The 20,160-nt window shown below is 42.0% G+C and overlaps 1 protein-coding gene and 1 long non-coding RNA gene across 10 annotated transcripts in view; one reads left to right on the top strand and one right to left on the bottom strand.

Annotated features, from left to right (window-relative positions):
• Positions 1-20,160, bottom strand: part of LOC105196855 (collagen alpha-2(IX) chain) — a 229,835-nt gene that overhangs the window by 110,613 nt on the left and 99,062 nt on the right. The window contains exon 1 of one of the 7 annotated variants that reach the window (XM_026135009.2): positions 957-1,582. The exons of the other annotated variants lie outside the window; for them this stretch is intronic. The gene's annotated coding sequence lies outside the window, so the exon portion shown is untranslated. Of the gene's footprint in view, positions 1-956; positions 1,583-20,160 lie in introns of those variants that run through there. 7 annotated transcript variants of the gene reach the window in all.
• LOC113003830 overlaps positions 1-20,160 on the top strand; it is a 222,774-nt gene that overhangs the window by 113,011 nt on the left and 89,603 nt on the right. The window lies entirely within an intron of this gene.

Below are 20,160 nucleotides of genomic sequence, written 5' to 3'. Positions count from 1 at the left end.
TCTGCATAATATATATCGCCGGTCATTACGTTAATTCGCGTTAAATCGGCACTCGCTCGCCAAAGGGAAACTCTTTTGCAAAGGCTCACTGCCTGGAACTCGCGACCTTTGTCCCGTATCGCACGGGCAGAAAATTACACCGGCTTGTTATAATGAAGCAATTAATTTACGTGAAACTTTTAGTATCGATAGACGGGCTTTTATGCCGGGCTGCTATGTAAAGCCGTTTGAGGAGTGAAATTTATAGGGCGCATTAGACGAGAAATTCGTAAGGGATTGTAATCTTCGGTTTCGTACATTCGTTTCGCTCACGCCGAGTTAACGAGGGTCAACGTTTTCTACGTTTATCAGATCGACGTGCTGCGATTTCGCTGCGAAAATTATTCGCAAACCCCGCGGGCTCGTCCTTCTCCTCCGCCTAACATTCAAGATTTTTCCCGACCACGTTAACGAACCAATTTATCAAGCAATTTGTCTTATCTCGATGAAGTTTTAATCCGGATGGCTGCGATAGAAGCTAACCGCTGATGAAAGGGTAACGGGAGAGGAAAAGTTCGCCGTCTCGCAATAACGAATCGGTATGCATTGTCGGCGTTTAATTAATTCTTTCTATTAATTAAAATTTATAGATTCATTTATTGTCTCTATGCCTTTTGTATTTCAACATTTATTATAGGAATGGTGCCATCGTAAATTCAAAAAGTCCTTTTTTCTAAATTTTTAACCGCGATTCCATTTGATCCAGTATTTTAATAATAGAATAAGTAGGGTGGACAGAAAGAGGGGGACTCAGAGAGACAGACAGACAGACAGACATAGAGAGAGAGAGAGAGAGAGAGAGAGAGAGACGTGAAGGCGGGAGAGTTGCTTATGTCTTCGTCCTCGCAAAACTCGCATTCCTAATATCTTTCTTATATAATGCAGGACGCTTTTATCACGCCGATTTGATTACTTACACCAAACTCGAGCGCACTCCGCGTATATCTCCCTGATATTTCTCAACATCTTACAATTCACTCTCAAACACCATGTCAAACGTAAATAAGAACACATTGCGGAGAAGAGTTGGCACGCGCACTTTCTGAAGGAGGATCGTGCGGCAGTACCAGAAGACAAATCGTTCCCTAAGATCCTCTCACGCAGACCCTCGTCGCGACACCTTGACACGCTTTTCGCCTCGTGGACCCTCGTGGCGAATCCTCGTGGATCCGTCGCACGGGTTCTGGTTCACGGCGGCGGCCCTCTTCCGCACGCGAACCTCGCGTTTTTTTTCTGCGTCTTCCGCCGCGTCGCCGCACCCGCGTGAACTTGCACCGGTTTTTCCGCGACGCTCGTACCTTCGACCGGCCGCGGCAGCCATCAGTCGGCTGCGTCGGGACGCGTCTCATAAACGAGGACGGCCGGCATTTGAGCGCGCCCGCCGCCGCGGTTGTGTTCGACCGATTCGTGGATCCTCGAGTTGCTTCGAGGATGGAGGACGCGCGGGGCGGCGGGCCAGGGGGTTGGGGTTGCGTGCGGCGCAAGGAACAGGACACCGGCAAGGGTGCGAAGAGTCTGTGCTGCCGTCGCGCGGACAGCGAGCAAACTAACCGGAGCGCGATCCGAACGACGTCGAGGGCGACGAAGCCGGGGCGCCAACCCCCAGTCGCGTCGCCGACGCCGACGCCAACGGCTGAGTGGGGGGGTTGCTGTCTGTCCCCGCCACACCACACCACGCTACCTCGCTCCCACTCCCGAGCTACTTCGCAGATAAATAAATAGGGGATGCGTGACGTGCGAAAGTAACGTCGTTCATTGTAGAGTGGGGGAGGGTGGAGTGGTCCCTCGGTGCCCTTTAGGTAGAGACTGTCGAAGGAAATCTCGCAATGACGTAGGCGTTTGAATTAACTCTTTATTTCTTCTCGCTGTACCATCGCTGGATGTTCCCGAGGGAATGATCTTTATATTTTCCTACGTCATCGGCGCTATAACGAACGACAATGAAAAATTACAATCGCGCATGAAATTCTTAGAGTTTGACCTTACCATGTGACTTCACTAAGAAATGGAAGATTCGTGCTAGTTTTAAGTCGGATTAATCGTGTTGAATAAGGCACATTGGGAACTTTGCTCGAGTATATACATAGAGAACTAAGGATAGAAATCTCAAAATTGCCTGTCTCTAGGAACCAATCGGTTCTGTCAGGTCAGGCGAGTTAGCGTAACAACACCTCATTGCAACTTGAAGGGTGACTAACGGAGCTTTACTTCGCGTGTCTAAAGTTGAGATAATGGGCGAGCACCCTGCCTCATTTGCTAGTGACATCCATGGATGTCGTTTCTTCGATGCCTCGTCGGCACGATTACGCCGCCCTCTGAGCGCAATTATTATATCGGCTTGCAATTTTCTTAACGAAAGCCGAAGTCTTCTCTTCGAGAGGTCGTAAACAGGCTTGTTACGCGCTTTTTCTTCTTGACGATGGAAAGTAGGGGTTCTCGAAGCTGCGAAAGAAAGCTGTCGAACGTGATTATATCGGCTGATCGATGCGACGAACAACACGTCGCGGAAGGAAACCGGAAGCGGGTCAAGCGTGATATTTGGCACGAATATCGTCCCGCGCGTGTCGGCTTTGTTTAGTTTTTCATAAATAAATATGAGATGATTATCTCAGTTGTGCAACGCGTACGGCAAGTTACGTACCACCTCAGCACGCTCTGAAACGTCCCTGACAGAGGATTTTCACATTCTGTCATCACGTAAAGATAAGAGGATTTAGCGCGTGGTAGTCTTCCTACTTTCTTGAAAATAAAAACGCCCGCACCGCGTCTTTTTAATTCGCAGCTACGGGTAAAATGTATTTCATCCTTTGGAAGAAAGACGCTTTTTTTTCCAGGATGGAAAAAAAACAGGTTCCTCCCGTCTCTCCCTACCGTCGTACATTTAATATTCATTTGCTTTTTAATGCCGAGCCGCTTTCGACGGGAAAACAGTTAGCAAGAGCTGCTCCAAACTTTCCCTTACGTTAATTGAATTCTGTGAATGTGAGCGATATTGAGCACTGCGAGAATTCCGCAATTGCATTCGAGGGTAACGTCGATGTTTATGCGAACGCGAGAATTCGCGCGTGTTACGACAGGTAGCGGAGGGTGGACAGCAGTCAACAACACTCCGTGTCGCGGAAACATAAACTTAAAAAAAAAAAAAATACGCTCGGTTGTTAGGATGACGCGTTTTTCACATAAATATGACGAATGCGCTCGATACACACACGAGCTATGATCGACCGGTAATTTACGGTTTCAATTCGGATATGATTGATTCGGCGGTGCACGTTGCGTGAACCGTGATCCGATTCTTTTCGGAAGTATAATAGAGTGATTTAGGTAGCTGAAAGCTGTGTGATACACCGAGAAGTTTTCGGGATTAGTTTGTAACGACTTCAACAGGCTTTCAGACAACTGCTTGACACAAAAGCGTTTCCTGATATTTTGCATGTACGAGGGATTTATATGGCACTATCGCGGACACGGATTTAATCCTGTATCTATTCGAACTTTAATCTGAATCGAGGGCGCGAACGTTGCAATTGTTTCGATATTTAATTGCAATCAATTGCAAGACGTCCTGCTTTACATGAGACGTATGTATGCACGTCGCGATATAATTCTTCTCGTTCACGCACGAGGATCGGTTACGTTTGCGATGCACATTTTGTTTGAATAGGTAATTTGTGCTTGGCTTTGTTTCTTCAAAGAATTGATTTTAATGGTTCGACGAGCCGAAAGATTCTCTCGCGCGAATGCACAATTATTTTTCATTTCTGTGTTTGCTTGCCATTTCTATTTTTTTGCGTTTCGATTATCAAATAAGGATTCCGAAACAAAGCTTAATTTGAATTAACGTGATGTTACGACGTAATTGCATTTAATAATTAAAAGCGTGGTTTACTAGAAGCTTTTGATAAACCATGCTTTTAATTATTTGTTTTTTATATCTCGAAAATTGATTTTAACATTGTCTCAATTTGTGAAAAAAAAAAATCTACTTGGAACTTGTAATTGAAATAAAAAATCGTTAATTCTCTCTCTCTCTCTCTCTCTCTCTCTCTCTCTCTCTCTCTGTGATACTCTGTAGGAAATATTGTATTCTTATTATCTGCTAAGACTCTTCGTAAATATTCGCGAAGGCACATTTAACAATTACATTGATATTCGCACGAGAGCAAGAGCTCGTTAAATTGGGAAGGCGAACAGCAATTACGTTATAGTTGCCGCGAGCGTTTCTAACGCACAAATGATCTCTCGTTTAACGAAGCGTATTCCTCAGTTCCCTTTGTCGTCGTATTCAACAAATTCACATTGCCGCGGCCGTTAATTTTTCTTGCAAAACAATTTTTCTACCGGCGCGGCCGCGGCGGCGCGAGGAAGATGCTTATCACCGAATTAATAGGGGTAATTTGCCAAGATCGGGCATGTGCAATTCGAACGAGTATATTGTCCCGCGAAGAGGCGAGAGGATCGATGTTTATTGTGCCGCGAATCTAGAATCGTAACCCGATTTTCGATGGTGTGAAGGTTGCATCGGAGGCTCATCGTTGCTCGTTAGACACTCGGTCGTGCGTGACGATCACTTCCGTCACGCATGAGCACGTTCTCCGTTCAAACGTTACTCGCTCCCGTCCGCTCGGGTAATTCGTTTTCCCCCGCACATCCCAGATTTTCCCCAGGACTCCCGCACAATCCCGCGATTTTCGTTCCGAGTAATTCCACGCTCGCGAAAAATTGCAACCACTTTCCGGTAACGTGTCGTGTCGCGTTTGTTCGTTTCGGGTTTAATGAGAGTTCAGTGCGCGTAACTATGCGCCCGCTGAAATGAATGTTATTGTTTGATAAAATGCGCGCGACTATGCGCGAGTTTTCAGGCGCAGCGTTAAAACTTCTTTCATCACGTATTTTTATTAAACGGCAATTCCAGCGACTCGCTTGTTTACTGTCCTACTTCAGAATTTACGTATCTTCGAAAAAAAGCCGCACCTTACGCGCCCGCTTCTTTAAGTAGTCGAAGAAATAGCAGCTTTTTATAAGATAAAAAAAAAAGTGGAAATCTGTGATCCAAAGCGCGGAACTTTTTCATCATCGAATCGCATTAACGATTTGTAAACAGATTGAGACCGGGAGGGTAAATCTTAATAATCTTTAAAAAGCGGATAGATTCCCGAGGAGAGATTGTGCTCGGTAATAGCGGCGTATCGTGTTTCCGCTACCATTCGCTTATTGCTTCCTCCGCGAATAACGAAATCTCCACCGCTCAGCTATATCAAAGATAAAGCTATGCGCGAGGCACTCGATAACGCGGTGTAAGTAGAAATTGAAATTTCCTGCCGGGCTGAATTGCTCGGTAACTCAATATCCTAAGAGTTTGCTGACCTCGTTATACGCTTGTTCGTGCGTGACCGATTACTTCCGTTACGCATGAACACATTTTTCGTTGCAAGCATTTTGCACACTATGAAATACAAGATGTTTCTTCGAATATGGAAACTATCCTCAACGTAGCTGGAAGACTGATGATCGCTTCATTATGGCTTTTACCCAGAAAACTATCGGCTACCGATGTTATAACGCTCATTGATTTCCATAAATTTCCTACAATGTTTACTCTTATCGATTTACAATTAATATTTTATTTCTCTCGGTATCGCCGTAATTACTTTCAATCTCAATTCATTTCGATTAGACGTGATTGGAAAATATATTTCGGAATTCACGTCAAGTTTATTCTCGTGTCATACGTCCTTAATTTAAATAATTTGATTATAGACCTTTAATTTATAAAAAGTTTATTAGAAGAATTGAGTGAAGATTATTTCGAGACATTTGACGTTTAATACGCTGCACGTATAGTCACTACAAATGAGATAGTCAAGCTGAGAAGATAAATACGCGGATAAGCGTTTCATAATTTCCGTGGAAAAAATTCAGGAAAATATATAATGTATTCAAGACAGGGTACACGCCACATCACGTGAACGATCAAGAAGTACCACGTTGATCTCGTTAAGGTAGTACCTTAGAATCAAGTTTTTCATCGGGCGGAAGTATACCGCAATGCGACGTACAGAAGGCTTATCGTCCTCGTTACACGCTTGCTCGTGCGTAACGATTACTTCCGTCACGTGCACATCCTTGAATCAAAAGCCACTCAGCTCGAGCTACTCGTTTCGACGGATCAAAGAATGCGATGCCCCGCTTTACAGCAATGCTCTCCGGCTTGGCTGCAATATTCGCCAACCCGAGTGCATTCCTTCATTCTAGAGCGTCGACACGATTAATTGCAAATGGCTAGTACAGGTGTCAAGATATTCGTGTTTCGCGTTTCGTGTTTCGCAGTCGATAATTTGTATCGCAATAGGGGGAAAAAAAAAGAGAGAGCGCAGCTACGTGGTATTTTTCAATGGTATTTTATTCGCGAGAGGTTTTAATTTTGCCTCTCGAATGGACGAATAAACGTCCCGATTCACGACTTCAGAGAAGTTTCAAGCGCTCAGGATGGATTAAGCATAATTCAATACTTTCCTATTGAAAGAGAGGATGCAAAAATACAATCGCAATTTAACGCACCGCAACGTATAATCCACGTAAACGGCAAATCGCGCGCACGTGAGGCGCGTCCTCCTATATTTTCCTTAATAAACGAAATATTCGCGTGTGCGCTTTTACAAAGGGACACGGCCCTCCCGTTGCTATTGCGGCGAGCGCGAAATGACAAACCACGCGCACGTCCATCGGCCGCTGTTCTCCGGCGAGAGAGCGATGAGAGAGCGGGGGTGCCTTCAGGTTGCCGCGAATCGATGTCCGACCCCGCGAATGCAAATGCGAAATAGTGGTTGACCCATTTTTTCCAGCGCTTATCGCGCCGCACTGTCTCCGCTCGACTTTTCTCTCGCCTTCACATGCCTCGCCATCAATCTCCGCGTTTCGTTCATCTTCTCTCTCCCTCCTCCCTCTTCTCTATCCCTCTCCATCCCCTTTTCCTTTGATCGCTGTTACGTTGAATATCGCGAGCCCGCGCCAGTCCGGCCGATAAACTAATTTCACCCGGAAAAAGCTGCTCGGGTTGGTGCACTTTTCCTACATCCGTTCTCCGTCCGCCCCCTCCCGAAAATCCGTGCCCGCAATTCAGCACCGGATATCTCGCCTCTCGTTTTTTCTTGTCTCGCGCGAACGTGCCGCCATTTCGCCATTTGCATTCTGTTTCCCGTCCACGACAGAAAAGGCAGCATCGACGTTTTCGCTGCTCGTTAAGATTAAATTACGATTTGAATTGATAGCCAAGATCGTTTGCGCGTCTCGACGCCGCGGAAAGGATAATAATTTTTAAATGGATCGAGCTTCTCTTTTCGCAGATTGAGCCAACGATGAGGACGCAAATTAAAAATTTTCAGTGACTATTTTCGACTGTATTAAAACTCTTTGACATGTAACTGGAACCTCAAGCTTTGGTTAATACATTACTTTTTTTCACAACGTCTTCGCTTTTAATCATTTTAATCACTTCAAAATAGCTTCCAGTCATCTTTGCACGATTCTATTTCTAAAATGATAGTTATCGTAACAGTTTTATTTCATCAATAGAGTTGTGTATCAAACATTTATAGTTGAAACGTGACTATGAAATGAATCGCAGTTGTCAGTCATGTCGTTCCTTAAATTATAACAAAACTATATCGACCGCGCGAAATATCTAATAACTTCCAAATATAAATACAAAAGACGACGGGCAATGGAATTTGTATTCAAGTATCAGGTACTTTCGTTTATATTTTTAATATGGCACAGAATTAGAAATATTGGCGATCTACATTTTCCAAACGTATCACCTTTGTCGGGTGAACGTGTTTACGTCACGAGAGCACGTAGTTATGCATAATTCGATAGTGTCTCGGATCCTCGGAATGCCGCGACGACGGATCAAGCGTATGATTTTCGTATCGCTTGGCTCCGGGTCGTCGCGACCTCCATGCGAGAACTTGTCACGGCAAGTCGGTTAATCCGAAATTCTCAGATAACAAGAAGGACGGTTGCATCACCGTCGTCGATGCTCCGTAGGGGGGTCGCCGCAAAAAGCGGGGTAGCGATTTAGCGGTTACTCGAGCATCGCTTAAAGGAAAACGTATTACTTGACATTTCTAAGGACTGACGGGCGGGCACGAGCAAGAACGAGCGCGAGATTTGCCGTCTGCGAAGGGCTTTTGGGAATTGGCGAGCTTCATAGTTCATTCAACGTGTCTTTGATCGACGGACGGCGTCACTTATGTCGAATCGATCAGAGAGAATATTTTCGCTCGGAATATTAAAATAATGGTCAAGAGTCGGAAAGAGATGGCTTATCGATAAAAGCTGACGCGCTCCGTGAGAGATATGATAATAAATTGATGAATTAACAGTCGGCGCAATAATTTCTCATTCTGAATATTTACAGTTTTGCCGAACGGTATTTCAAACATATCGAAACGAGATTGTTTTCAACATATAACATGAATCTTACGCACATTAAAGTATACACGTACTATTAATAACAAATTTGCGAGTTTTCACAATCTAACTTTGATAACACACTTTAACGCTATCTGTCACAGTTGTCTGCAGGTAAAATAATATTCGTCGAAAAAGCGCCATTTTCCCAAATGGACTCAACTATAAATATTTAAGAAACAGTTAACAGTATCATATCGAGAATCAGTTACTTTCAGAATAGAAAGATTTATTATTTCAACTTTCAAGACCGCGCTGGAAATCATTGTTTCACTACCTCGAGTCCGAAATAATGCCTTTGTTGAGAGATAAGGTTAGTTATTCATAATAATTGCACGTTGCGTTGTATAATAAAAGATACACTTTAAACCCCCGATTTCTATTTTTGTTTTATTCTCATGATTCTTTCTCGTTGACCCCGCGAGCTCTTTCTGTCGTAACGATCCTATTACGACATAAAACACCTGCGCGCGCCGCGCTCGCGCGCTGATATTTTTCTTGATTTATTTTCCGAGACATAATTAAAATCGCGAGTCACGAGAAATTTTTGAAACAAACAGCGGCGACAATTAATCTGCAGTTTAATCCGTGGTCTTATTCACATGATGCAAAGCACGCGGGACAGTAAATGGTAGACTCGGGTCTTCCCACTGGGTTCGCCATTCGCCGCTGCCACCACTACCACCACCACCGCCGCCTCGCACAGAAATCTGGATCTAAAGCTTTCGCGAATGAATATGAATAACACATAAATGGTGCACATTATACATTCTCTGAAACCTATGCCCATTAATACGCAATATAGATAGTGGATCGTAGGCCACAATTAGTTCCTCGGCGATACGTGCTATTGTAATGCTCTGCCCGTGGGCACTGGGCAAATACTGGCCCGGAACGTATATCACATTGATAAACCTAGAATATGGTTCATGCAAGGCCGTTCACGCTTCATCGGACCATCTCGTCTGATTTCAACGTCAATAGCAGTCGTCCGCTTTTACAGCTTCCGCCAGTTCAGTCAGCGCCATATCGAAGAATCTCATAAATAATCCTCAGGCGCGATTCTCTTTACGGGAAAAATTTCTCCGAATTGACTTTCGTTCGGGTAATACGGGGGGGGGGGGAGATGCAAAATGTATTTATTCACAGTCGCGTTATTTTCGTTAGATTAAAAAGGGGAACCGCGTAACGCGTTTTCTTTGCATCTGGAAGAGAGGCGCGACAGAAATTTACATACGAAAAAAGTAGGACGGTTTTATGCCTTCTTTTTTCTCTTCATTTCTTTATTTCCTTTTCTCCCTCGTCGAGTTTGTCGACGCACGAGTCACGCGAAATTTTGAGCGAGAAAGGATAAACTGGGAAAACGCGCTGTAAATCCGCGAAGTCTCTTACCGAACGTTTATCTTCGGATGTACGTGGCGGAAACACGCGACTTGGGCACGAGGAGGCAAGTTTTCAGGTGTTGTTCACGTAGCGCGAGAACGTTACGCACTGCGGGCCAGGAGTCGGACTTGCCACAGCCAACCTCCGTGGACACTTTAGTGCACGACACTTGTTTGCTCCGCTTAGCAGCAAGTATTTTTTCTCGTCCGTTTCCCTATCCATCTCTCGACATCCGGGCCTCTCATCCGTTCCGCCTGCACCACGGGCGCAACGTGGGCGGCCGAAGCTTAAGAGAAGTGGCAACTGTATCACCGAGGACTGTATCACCGAGGTAACCAAGATGCGCGTCGAACGACAGCCGTTCACGTTCGATCCGTCCAAAAGTAACGGGCGGACAAATCCGATCGCTTTTATCTACGCGACGGCAAAGTGCCGCCGCACTCTGGGGCAGGTGCGCCGGGGATGGTGCCCGTGCGAAATGCGATTCGATGCTAACGCGACCATTTCGTACGTGGTGCTTACGTGCCGGAATTCCTAAATCCGCTTGTCCTGCGGTCGTGTCGGCGAAACGTTTGTCAGAGACGCGCGCGTTAAGATGCGAATTTCGTGATTGCTCCGAACAGCCGTCATGCGACACAACCGCGCTGTCGCTGAAACTTGCGACTGTAACGGCACTTGGAGATGTCAAAACTTTGATGATACGGTTCTGCTATCGCGTACGTTCACGTGATTGATATGAAAGATTTGTAGAGTTTTTTGAATTTTCGAAAGCAACAATTTTATTGTACAAATTAATAGTTAGATATTTACGAGTACACTGAAGTAAGAAGTAGAAAAAAATATGATATTTTACAACATACTTTATTGCAGTAGGTTATAAGATAATACTTAATTCATAAATAATGTTATAATTTTTTTTATGATATTTGCTATATTTTATCATTCTTGAATTTTTTTAACTTTTATAAAAATTTTTGTATTAATTACTTATTTGTTTATGTCAATTAAAAAAACGTACTGGTTATTCAAGAAAAACTTTGACCATCCTAAAATTAAACATCATGATCCAACGACGATGAGCGTCTGTTTGTACGCGAACCGGCTGATCAAACATCGGGCTTTCTACTTAAAGATAGAAGATTAGCCGCGAGAAAATCTTCTGCCAAGTTATGATAATATTTAACATCTTTTAATTATGGAGTTTGTAGAACGTGGTGAAAACACTATTAACAATACTTAATAAAGATATTTGATTACGTTGATTGTTTTTAAATAAACTATTATTAGACAAAACATAGATATAACAAATTCCGAAATTATTTAGACAACGTAATGATAGTGTATTACAATTCGAATAAGTTTAATCATCACAATATCAAACGGAAGTCGCGGACAAGCATTTGATTTATTGAAAGCTGATATCAGCTGATTCTCCTTAGAGGTCTACTAAGATTCTCGATGCAAAGTTATCGGTTACCGTTCAGTGCACACGATACCGGGGTCCGATGGTTTCATGTACCGTACTTGTTTTGATAATCCTGTCCTGAGCATTGGAATGCATTAAACATCCGAGCTTTGATGCACTACCAGGGAAAAAGGATCCAGGCACAAAGGAATCGCGATCGTTCGAATCGCGCCTTTGGATTTAATCCTGTGGCATACGAGATTCCATTGCAAAAGAACAGAGGACTGGGTAACTAAGAGACAGCGTACGAAAATCACGAGAAAAAGCGTTCAAAAGAGAAAAAGAGATAAAAGAGAGAAAGAAATTTATATTAAAAAAAAATATTTAATATGAAAATATATTAAATTTAAATAAATTCCCAAGCGGGCTAATACGAAATGCATTTGCTTGTGAATAGTATTTTCAGCACTATTGCATCATAAATTGGTTTTTACAATAATCAAAAACAGATATAACTGGAAAAGATAAATTAATAATCTTAAAATATAGAAACCTTTTATTTTTTCATGTTTCTGGAGATGAAGATATTACGTTTGCGAAGATGTTTAATTATTATTCTCAAAATTTACTTTCTGCGACGAGAAAGGCAAATTACAATCGGAAAGATATTATTATTGAAACGCTCAAATGAATACTGTTTCTCGATATTGCATCGCGATATAGATATAATAAATACATAGGAAAGAAATACGACTTGCCTCGAGTTATTCCGCATTATTGTGGGAACTGCTGGCGAAATATTTATATAATGTGTTGTGAGGGAAATTTAAATGATCGGAATATTACCTTAGGCAGGCTAAAACAAAATCCAAGAACAAAAATTATGGGCACGTTCAATTTATGTATCCGCAGGCACGTAACACAATCTGCAATAATTGTAAATTCTGGTCACAACATGCATTTCATACATCATCGACCTACGTATGATATTGTTCCAAAATTGTAATGAATTTATCATAATTATAAACGGAACACCCTTCATTAACACAAATTGTTGCTAATTTTACTGATATCCAGCGAGCTATGCAAACGCTAATTAAAATTTCAATCGTTTATTCTCGTTGGCTTAAGATAAATGTTTACACCAACCTGAAATCTCTCTTGTTTTTTCTTTAAACAATAATTCTTTTAAAAATTGGATGGAATAAGTTTCGTTAAGCAAATAGCCATTACAAAATTATCTGGCAAGTCTAACAGGATATATATATATATATATATATATAATCTAATCGATATGGGTTAACTCCAGAGAATACAAGACGAGAAGTATTCTTGGTACTCTTTGTGGTACTTCAGGGGCATATGTACAGTTATCGGGAAAGAGAAAACGAAGCACTGTGCAAAAAACAGATCGAAGTCGGCCTCTTTTCATGTAAAACGTTACTTTTATTGCCGTATGGGTGCCCGTCTGGTAATCTCCAGGTGACTATATCGATTAGAATTTTAGTATATTTCGACACGCAATAGAGCAATCAGCAACGCGAAGCAAATTCATCGTGATAAAATAAAGAGTCAATATTTTGAATACGAAAGATACATGTTTAATTTTGTTATTCACACTGCACAATTTCAAACATTGTCATCGTGAAATAATAACGACAGGAAGCATTCTGCGAAAGTGCTATATACGCGGTCGCGAATTGAATTATAAATGGCATTCAGCCTCTTTCGACGTTTCGCGTTTCTTTTCTTATCGTTACGATAGCTTGTAACTTCTCGTTTAGTCCGATTGTATTTTACGTGTTTTACTGTAACGTATCCCGTATATTGTCTCTTTCGCACCACATCACGTTCCATTTCGGTTCCCCATAACCCCATTGCGCTCTACATTGCTTATAGCACCGCACAGGTCTTTCATTTTATCGTAACTCGATCTCAGATCCAGACATCTCGGAAGCTCGTTCCATTTCCTGCACTCATCATCATTTTATTTTATTACTTCGCGTGACAAGCCAGTCTTCTGCCGTTTAAGATAAAAGTATACTGAATTTTTGCAAATCCAGATAGCTTTGAGTTTCTGAAATTACTCTATTTTAGCGGAACATTACTTCAGAATGAACATTTGCATATTATTAGACACGTATCTCCTCGCATGAGGAAATACATAGGAAAATTTTCACGGGATGTAGACGACAAATCATTTTTCGGACTATGCGCAACTTTGAAATATTTTGCACTTGTATGTCCATTCGCACAAAGTTAAAGGGATTTTTTATTTGATGTATTTTTATGTTTTTTTTACACTATGTTGAAATTGATCTATCATGTATCAAACAAAAAAAAGATAAAAGGATAGTTTTATTCGTCGCAATAAAAGAATATTTTCGAACAGCTTGTATATCAGTGCATCTTGCGAAAGAATAGAAATAAATAATATTTTTTTAAATAAAAACGCGCTATATTATATAGGATATTTATAAAGTCCCCATTCCTATATTTCGAGAACGATTCAAAATGATTACAAATCACAAAACATGTTCGATTATTTCGAGAAACTAATCCATCTCTTCCCGCATTTGGGAAGGGATAGATTAGCCCCTCGAAATGATCAAACACGCATTTCGTGGTTTTTCATCATTTTGAATCGTGTCCAAAGTATAGAGCAGACTTTATAGACACTCTGTATGTCGTAGTATAAATTTCATCACGACAAAAAATGTATTCGTTCAATCCAGTATTTGAATAGATTCACTTTAATCAATAAACTCTGATTCTATTTTATAAATGCCATGGAATTCATTACATTTGTTATATTTTTTTTTTAACCGCGTAAAATCTCGGTACTATTCAACCTAATACATATAGTAAAGCTTTTCATCATATGCGAAGGTACAGTTTTACCCGTTTGCTCCGGCTATTACTTTTTCGTGGTTCAACATTCTCATCATGCAGTCTACTCTTGATTTATTATGATTGTTTATCCCCGGATCGACCCGGTTCCGCATGACCATTTATGTCGGTCTGTATTAATTCCATTACCCACGATATGATGTTCCCAGTATTGCCTTCCATGTTTCGATATCAATTTCGGCGTTTAATTAATACAATATTTCTGAAGAAATGCCAACGGAAAATCGATGATATTTTTATTCCTTTCCACAAAAACTCGTGCAACCCACGGTTTAATTAATTCTTAAATCATGTGGTTTGACATTGCGGTCTTCACCCGCAAGTCACTGCGTACTAATTAAATTTGTGTACTAAATTCTTTCCATACGGTTTTTGTATAACTTTTTAGATTACATTACGGTTTAAAATATTATGATGGTTAATAAATCTTGATTTGTAAAATTTCTTTTCTAAACTTTCGGTGATGATTAATACTAAAAAGGCGTTTCAATATTTTTGTTAAGAAAAAGTCATGCGAATCAAATTATATATATTTTTTTAGAAATTGTGTAAAATGTTTCTAAAAATTTATCAATCTACAATTTGAATTCTTCTGATTTTTCTAAACTGCTACGCGTAGTAGTATTGAAACAAATATAATAGATAAAACGTGAATATTGTTTAAAGTTTATTATTTTTCAAATTGATAGATTATGTTTAATTACGTCATGGTTTATCGAACTTATAATATCGTCATTTATTCGAATCCCCAGTGAAAGAAATTAGCGCTTAAACAAGATGTACGATATCGTCACTGAGATTCTCCCTCGAGAGTTTTATGGGTCGTGAATCTAATAATGTGCTGAAGGATTAAGGCAGCGAATAAGAAAATTTCACTTTACATCCTCGGTCGGCCACATAAATCGAAACTAGCTAATCTCTTTTCGATTGCGCGTACTTTTACCCCTCCCGTTAAGATTTAACATTGAGATTTAAGATCGCCGAATGGCTTTATCCACTCGCAAGTCTAAAACTGTTAGTAGCTGCAGCTCGAAACGTCCCCGAATGTTTTCTGTATATTTACTATAGGAAACTAGAATAGAATAGAGTAGAATAGAACACGACTTTATCTGTTCTCGCGATAAACATCTGTTAAGGACAAACATTCGTTTAGGGTAATATAAAGCTATTTGCGTACATTATATACTTATAGAAGGAGGAAAAGCATTTAATACATAAAGCCATTTAATGCTCTTAATTTTTATGACAATTTAATTTTAATTAGAAATAATTGTTTAAGAATAACGCTGTCACTCGCTATAATTCCCCCAAATTTGAAATTAAACGTCTACATTAAACCTTAAATTCTTCTTGACATCTTTCATTATAGACGCTTCGTTAAAAGATGCTAATCAATTTTATATATTTTAATTATCCCGATAAATTATCAAGGCCCTTCGTAATAAATAAACAGGAAATGTATTTCTTTTTGAAAACTATATACGTTATTGCAACAGTCTTACTTGCCAGCATCTTGTTGCAAAGCACAGAAAAGCAGGATCATTCGGATTGTCCCGTCTGCGGTCCTCCGCGCGCGTAGGTGGACGTTATCAGGCACGACGACGAGAAAATAAAAGAAGGAGACCGCTAAGTCAGGGGACGTAATTTCACCATGTTGCTCCGTGGTAATCCAGGCCTGCCATCGGCGCGGTGGCGGTGGCGGCGGCAGCGATTCGTCCTTCAGGGCGCGCCGGTACCTAAGCGCACGGATGTAACGCGCCCTACGGCCAGAATCGCGTCGTGAATCTCGAGGGGCAATTCGTCCCCACTCAAGAGTCGAGCTTCCTGGATTCCTTGCGAAAGGATAGCCCGCCGCCACGGAATCCCCGCACGGAAAATTCCTTATCTGTATCGCCCCCAACTCCCGCTCGTCTCCTACCCCTTTTGCCGCGCCGGGGGTTCGCGTTCCTGCCGCATCCCCAGGAGTTATTTCTCCTCGCTCCTATCGGGGCAGCAGCGCGCCAGTTCGCCGCTCGAGAAACTGTTGTCTCCCTCGTCTCTCCACTTCGCGGCGACGGGATGCCGCGAAGCGAGATGAAAACCGCACGCGAGCCGGCGTGTTGGAAACCCGCAGCGCGGCGGAAGTGCCTTTCCGTTGTCGTAAATTATAACTCGGTACATTTATGCGAAACGAGCTGACGATATCGAGTAATTATATAAGTTTACATAATTTGCATAATTTCGTAAATGAGAAAAGAATATTTGGAAACGGCAATTTTAGCGACGCTGGAAGTGTTGGTCTTTGACTCGCAAGCATTGCTAGAGCGTATTCTCTCTCTCTCTCTCTCTCTTTCTTTTAATTTCCTGCACATATGCACGTACACCGAGCAATTATCATCGCGCTATCTCGCGAGGCGGGCATTAAGTACGGGGAACGTAGAAAAGAGAAGGCGGATTCGCGAGCGCACTAGCGCGCGAGCCATTCTTATTATCACGTATTACAGTGCAGTTGAGAGCTCGGACCGCGCGGGAACCCACCAAGTACGTCACTTCCAACGATAAAGCGGCCGGGGCAGCCAGGAACACGATTCTCTCGCTATTTCTCCGGGCCATACATGCAGAGGAGATCGTGCACGCGCTGTAACGCTCGCGGTGCCTGTCTCCTTTCCCGCTCTTATACATTTTGCGCTTATATCTTACTCGGCCTCGCTCCTCTGGAACGCGAGGCGGCACCACGGAGGTTAAACCGAAACGCGACAAGAGTATTGACATTTTATTCGCCCGAAACGATCGATCGCTATCGGCAATGGGAAATATATTACTGCATCGACGCCGGGATCTCTCGGGGAGCTCTTACGGCTGATTCATACCTGCTGTCGCTATTACTCCGCTGGCTTTCCGCGACTTACCCGTAAGCCGTCGGAAAATCGTATCGCACTTTTCTATCCCGCGGCCTATTGCCCACCCTCGTTCTTCTCGCCGCGCGAGAGCGTATCGCGAGAGAATAGCGGGGCGGACTACCCGCTGCTAGAAAGGAGTCGCGGAGCGTAAGGATCGAAGGTCACGAGCGCGCGAGAGAGAATTCCACTTGGAGAATTCGAAATCGAGTTACTATCCGCCGAGATGTGTCCCGAGCGTTTCTTGAGAATCCGTCGCGACAGTATTATCGAATCTGTCTCGCAACAAAGAGACCTTCTATTTGCTCACCGAATTGACGTGGCCCTCGCTAATTGTTCCCTGACTTAGAGCAAGAAGTACCAATCCGATTAGAATTAGAAGACGAAAGTTATTTCATCATTAACTGGCGGGTAACGAGTTATTATGGAAATTGGTCAACTCGCTTTGCAACAAGTATTTATTTAGGCTTAGCGAACTTAAAGAAGCAACAACTTGAAAATTGTGTTACACCGGGGAATGCACAAAGAACGCAACGTGACGCAATTCATGAGTACCGACAATTAAAAACTTTTATTTTTAATATCATTTTATCTTGAGATGCATAATTTATGAAAGGGAAAGTAATTATGATAATAGGAAACATGTAAAATGGTTGGCCTTACTTTAAGGAGTTTAAAAATACATTTCTTCGCACATAATATTTTTATAAACAAGCAAACTTTAAAGCACACAACTCCGTAAATACACAGATCGATAAGCGAGTAATTCCAAGTCCAAGGAAACAGCGAAATGTAATTTACAGGATATATTACGACGTTTGTAGTCACGATAGCAATTAAGCAGTGAGATGATAAATTGTGCACTCAAGGGGTAAACGCGCGCCCAAAGCATCCGTATAAACGATGCATAATTAACTCGCACAATTAACTATTAATTTATTATCCGGTTTTCCGGATATTTAATTATTACCAATCGAAGCTTTTTCCGACCAAGCACTACCGTTTGACGATACCGGGAAAGCGTTATTGTCGCGTGTGACAAGAGGAGGGAAGATACGTATCGAGCGTCCCATCGCATGTCGGCACTCGTAGAGATACCAAGTGTTAAAATTGCGGAATAATTTTAATGAGATCCGAATCAGCGTGGGACACGTTACATAACGATAATCACCTATAAATGTCGTTTCCAGCGAACAATCGCTAGCGGTTGTATCTCGCCGTAAGTATGCCGAGCGGTAAATATCGATTGCTTTCGATAGCTTGTTCCCACGAGGAGCGGGGAAGCGGGGAAGCGGGGAAGATCAGAGAGACACGGTCATCACCATCGAGGACCGCGAATATCCTCGAATTGTTTCGCCCCGGTAACGATTGATATGGCCGATAAATGCCTCGTCCACGTATTTGCCTCGAGCTACCGTGCGATGCCACATGAGCTCTGACACCCTCGCCAAGTCGGTTTTCACCCTTAGCGAAGGCCATCACGGCGGAGAGGAGACAACCTCGTCTTTGCTTGTCGTATTAGTAGATCCATTAGGAGATTATTTGCTCTCTAGACCGTGTCTGCTCCTATTATGTCTGTATGGCGTTACAACTCGGCAGATTTTCACGTCAGTGTTTTTCCATTCGAGCTCTCGATGGAGTTTCTCATTGAAACAATCGATAACAAAACGATTGCGATTACATGCATAACAAACAGCTAAATAAAACGTCGTTGGGTAAAACGCGCTTACCGCTGAATAACACCTTTCCTCGTCGTCCATTTATCGTTTAGATAACGGATAATAATATTGTAGCGAAAACACATTCGCTCGCGTCATTATTCATAAAACTGTTGGCAAGGTGTGGCAATCGATTAAGATAATAATCGCGTGCTAATGAGCTTATGATTGTCCCTGTCGCAGTCATGAAATAGTCAAGAATGAAATATCGCATTACGTGCAGCCTAAAAGCGCGAGTTTCTAGCGGGTGACGCGAGTTTCCACAGAACTTCAACTGCAGTTTGCTAACCAACAAATGACGGCGTCCCGCAAAGCTCTCGCCCCGTCACACCTGCGCGTGATATGTTATTTTTTTCTCAATGCCCCAATACCAGGTTCTCCCGCGGAATTAGGAAAATTCGCGTGTAAATACACGGCACAACGGCACGACGCACGCGTCACGGTCGCCCGGCGAGTAATGAGAGTTATCCGTCTATCCTGCGATGCTCCAATTAACATTTGCTCAATAAATCGTATCGGCATGAAAATGAAAATAATTCAGCGCGTGTTTTGGTCAATTAGCTCATGTACATTTGTCACGGAGGTATTTTAGCTGGCTACGATTTAAAATACGAGCTACGCCGTTCGTATGACGATTTGACGCGATAATGATTTAAAGGAGATACGGCGCGAAAAATGGGAAAAAATTTCAGGGTAAGGTAAATATTGCAATCCAAATTCACTCGAATCGAATATATTTTTCAGTTTTATTATATTGTTAACGTCTCTCTTGAAAGGGACGTGCTATTCCCTCGCAGAGAGTCTTCTAACATCGACAAACGCGAAACTCTCGACAGGTGAATTTAGTCAAGCGTGGCAGGAAATTTTTTTATCGAATTATCAATTTTTGCTCTTGCGTCAAGGGGACGATTTATTGCTTTACACTTGGGACAAGCCGAGATATGAAAATCGATAATCGCCGAGAAAATAAAATTCTGCTGTCTTATGCACGGGTAAATTGAAACGCGGTATGAATTTAAAAAAGCGCACATGTTTGGAATAACATTTTATCAAGAAATTAAATGTAACAGAGACACATGCGTTATCAAAGCGCACATAAATATTGAAGAAAATAAAAATACATTATGCAAATAGTTTTTAAATGGAAATAACAATATCTGTGTCATCATAATTTTTTTTACATTTTTAATTTTTATATGTTACAAGTTTCATGTGATTTATTTTAGTAAGAACTTATAACTTTGTAATTTTATTTTTCTTCCAACGATTCTTCCAACTTTTATGGCTACCATTGTGGCTCTTTTTCACAAATGAAGTTATAATTTAAATCACAGATTACAGGTTATCGCATTCT

Source organism: Solenopsis invicta, chromosome 6 (genome assembly GCF_016802725.1).
Source record: "Solenopsis invicta isolate M01_SB chromosome 6, UNIL_Sinv_3.0, whole genome shotgun sequence".
Classification (NCBI taxonomy): domain Eukaryota; kingdom Metazoa; phylum Arthropoda; class Insecta; order Hymenoptera; family Formicidae; genus Solenopsis; species Solenopsis invicta.
This window is presented reverse-complemented; position numbering and strand designations above follow the sequence as displayed.